This window comes from Chrysochloris asiatica, unplaced genomic scaffold, assembly GCF_000296735.1.
Source record: "Chrysochloris asiatica unplaced genomic scaffold, ChrAsi1.0 scaffold00013, whole genome shotgun sequence".
Lineage (NCBI taxonomy): Eukaryota > Metazoa > Chordata > Mammalia > Afrosoricida > Chrysochloridae > Chrysochloris > Chrysochloris asiatica.
The window spans coordinates 11176275-11180555 of NW_006408531.1; the positions used below are offsets into that span (position 1 = coordinate 11176275).

Below are 4281 nucleotides of genomic sequence, written 5' to 3' on the forward strand. Positions count from 1 at the left end.
ACACAGGGTCACTGTGAGTTGGAACCGACTCGATGGCACTTAACAACGATCATTTAAAAGAAGGTACTATTCATGGTGGTAAAATATTAAAATAAATGTTTTCTGATTAAACAAGCCCATTGTGCCTGTTTGTCACAATGTATCATAACATTATTAGTTCCGTTTATATCTGTTGAACTGTAGGCATCTCTTATGATGCCTTATAATTATGTCTTTAGTTTTGTTTTTCTCATGTCTTTAGAAATTTCTCTTATTACTTGTTTTAATTTGCTTATCTAGGGATTATTTCCTTAAAACATTATCAATAATGTTATGGGAGCACGGTGGCTTTGTGGGGTTTATTGGACTGGGAACCACAAGGTCAAACATTCAAGCCCACCAATCACTCCATGGGAGAAAAAATGAGGCTTTCTGCTCTTGAAAAGATTTACAGTCTCAGAACCTGAAGACCATGATTTTGTTTTGACCGAACCTCCACTGAGTACGCCAGAAAGCAGAGTATACTGCTGAAATCACGTTTGAATCATTCAGCGTCCCAGGTTTGTCCATTGCTGTGCAGGCTGCTCTTGCCTTAGCTGCATCCTGGCCAGTAGGAGATGCATCTTGACAGGGGAATGGATGTTGCCGGGGACAGTAATAGACAATGGAGATGGTGTCACTGTCATTCCTGTAGTGGAAGGATATGTGGTTGGCAACTCTGCTAAGCACATTCCAGTCGCAGGATGGGTTCTATGAAATAGAACCTATTTTATTCAGCAGCTGCTGAGAGACTGAGAAATAGGAATCCCTCCAGAAAAGTCTTTGGAAACAGCTAAGGCAGTAAAAGGAGCATTATAGTTATGTCTGCCCAGATTTAATCAAAGAATTTTGCTAGTATGACACAGATGTATCAAAGCGGATTCAACAGTATACTAGAATCAATGCTACCTCAAAGAGAGAAATTTCCACTGTCACTGGTTATGAGAGATTTTGGGGACCAGAAATCTTTTTTCCTCCAGAGTTTGCTAATCCAGATTTCATACAGTCTATCTCAGAAGTTATAGTTGAAGCAATTTAAAATTGTCCCATTAATGTCAAACATCCTCTCCACAAGAATATTGTCCTCTCTGGAACATCAACCATGTTCAGGGACTTTGGACATCACTTGCAAAGAGATTTGAAAAGAAATATGTATGCCAGGCTGAAGTGAAGTGAAGAACTGAGTGCTGCTAGATTGAAGCCAAAGTCTATTGATGTACAAGTCATGTCACATTACGTGCAGTAACTCACAGTTTGTTTTGGAGCATCCATGTTGGCTTCCATGCCTGAGTTCTACCAAGAATGCTACACTAAACGCATTAGAAGAAATTGGACCGAGCATTTGTTGTCAGAATCTAGTGTTTGGAGTCATGTAATAAAACTGACTTCATAGTTATTGAGGTTAGGGAGGGTGGAAGAGATTGTCTTTCTGATGGCCTGTTTTGTCTGGATGACTGATTTTAAGGTTTTGAAATTGACTTGAAATGATTAAGACCAAACACAATTATACATGGATATTTTACTAAATGTATCATCATGCAAAATGTAATGGAAAGCCAAAATGATCAAATGTTTTCCTCTAGATTGAATATTTGAATCTTATGTGTCACAAAAGAAGTGGATTTTAGATCTTTAAATCAATAATTTACGTATTGTTGAATTATCCAATATTTGATGGGATTTATCAGTATGTAGATAGCTCTATAATGTATGAATTGTACACTTCTAACATAGAGCTATCTGCATACATTGCAAAACTTTTTTGTATTTCATACATTTTACATATTGAGAAATATAAGTCAAAGAAAAACTGTAGTATTGGAGTGGGAAAAAAATGACCAAGTAAAGGATAAATAAAACAAATAACCTAATGAGACTTGGTGTACTCACTCATGGGATTCCAGCTACTAAGGATTGCTTCTGCCCACCCTCCCCAACTCCCAGCCCAGTGGTTCCCTTTGTAAGTGCTTTAAAAACTAAACTGCTAGTATGTTGGATTGACGGATGCCTGCAAGTACTCTGATTACTCACATTCCATTTCTTGCTTCAAATGAAAAGTAAAGACAAGACTGCTGTTGTACCAGCATTTCAATTCTGTAGTATTGGTTCTTATTTAAAAAAAAAAAAAAAGATTGGATTTTCAAAATTCGTGTATTTAAAGCTTAACACCATTATAATCAAGGTACAAATTTCTCTTTAATACCTGTTTCAAGCTCTTTAATCTGTTTATAATTTAACAAATCTGTTTTCTTTAAACCTCTGCAATAGTTGTTTAAAATCACAACAGTTGGTTAGCAAGTTGACTTTTTAATATGCTCTACTTGAAACAGTTTTACATTTTCTACCAAGATTTAACATACATACACTCTATAGCCAAAGGAACTCTGGTAGCATACTGATTACGAATCAGGCTGCGAATTTTAAGGTCAGCAGTTTGAAACTACCAGCTGTTCTGTGGGAGGAAGATGAGTCTTTCTGTTCCAGTAAAGATTTACAGCCTCGGAAACTTACTCCATGGCACATAACCACCACCACCACCATCATACTGTATATAGCCAAGGATCTCTGGTAGCGTAGTGGTTATGAGTCGGGCTGCTAACCTCAAGGTCAGCAGTTCAAAATTCTCAGTGGTTCCATGGGAGAAAGGTGAGGTTTTCTGCTCCCGTTAAGATTTACAGCCTCGGAAGCCCTGTACAGGGTCGCTATGAGTCGGAGCAGACTCCATGGCACATAACCACCACCACCACCATACTATTGTTGTTGTTGTTAAGTGCCATCGTGTCGGGTCCGACCCATAGCGACCCTTTACAGGGTTTCCGAGGGTGTAAATCTTTACGGGAGTAGAAAGCCTCGTCTTTCTCCCGCGGAGCGGCTGGTAGTTTCGAACCGCTGACCCTAAGGTTCGCAGCCCGATTCGTAACCACTACGCTACCAGAGCTCCTTACCACCATACTATATAACCTAGAAATTTCCTTTCTGGTTATTTATTCAACAGGAATATATTCACATAGTCAATAAAAGACAGGTTGGTAGACATCAATTTTATAGTAAAAAAAACCAACAACAACTACAAACAGTCCCAAAATTAATAAATTTTAGTATATTCATATAATAAATACTGTATTTCACTGAAAATGACTGCAATATAGCTACACAAAACAATATGAATGAACCACACAAAAACTCTTGAGTCCAAAAACCAGGTAGAAATTATGCACACATTGATGATGGTGTGCCGTGGAGTCGGTTCCAACTCATAGCCACCGTACAAAGAGTTTCCAAGGCTGTATATTTTTACAGGAGCAGAAAGCCTCATCTTTCTCCTGTGGGACAGCTGGTAGTTTTGAACTGCTGACCATGATATTAGCAGCCCAATTCGTAACCACTATGCTACCAGAGTGCCTTTGCACACCCTACAATTCCATTTATATAACATTCAAAAACAAACCTATCTATGGTGTTAAGGAGATAGGTTTGTTTTTGAATGTGTTAAAGGAGTACTGGTGTGGTGCTGTAGGTTAATGCGCTGGACTGCCAAGTTGATTTAAATGGTAAGGTTGGTGGTTCAAGCTCACCAGTCACTCCTTGGAAACTGTATACAAGGTCACTATGGGTTGGAATTGATCTGCCAGCACTAAACAACAACAACATACAAATAATTGTGAACTTTTAATATGTTATAGCTTTTCATTTTGATGACTGGATCTCCATTTGATATTTTCATATATAATTCATTTGCAGTTTGAATTTTTTTTTTTTTTTTTAGTGCCAGTCCCTGATATGTCATGAAAAGCTCATTTTCTTTGCATTTAAAAATATCTGGATCATGAAAAAAAGTTATGAAAAGAAATTAAAACTGAATTACCAAAAAAAAAAAACAAACAAACTTGCAGGCTTGGAAAACCTATATAGGGTCACTATTGAGTCAGCACTTAACAACAGCAACAGAAAAATGTTTAATTGTCGATTGAAGTTAAATTATTTTATGTTCTAGTGCATATTTTTATTGCTGCCCCCAAACAAACTACACTTATTATTCAGCTATGTCCAGACAACATTACTATTATTCCCTTTAATTTAAAATTTAGGATTGCATTAAGATGAATAGAAATATAGACTCCCCACTGAATAGTTTTCATCTTGTCTAGATGGGTCTGGTGAAAGCAGATGGGGATAAGACTCTTTTGATTCAGTAGTGAGTAATTGCTATCATGGCTAATTGTGATTGTCACAACTGCAAAGGTAGAAGTTTTGTGACATAAA

At 37.3% G+C, this 4281-nt stretch overlaps 1 pseudogene; it reads left to right on the forward strand.

Annotated features, from left to right (window-relative positions):
- The first annotated feature begins 420 nt into the window (after window positions 1–420).
- Window positions 421–1394, forward strand: LOC102842928 (annotated as a pseudogene).
- Window positions 1395–4281: the final 2887 nt, after the last annotated feature.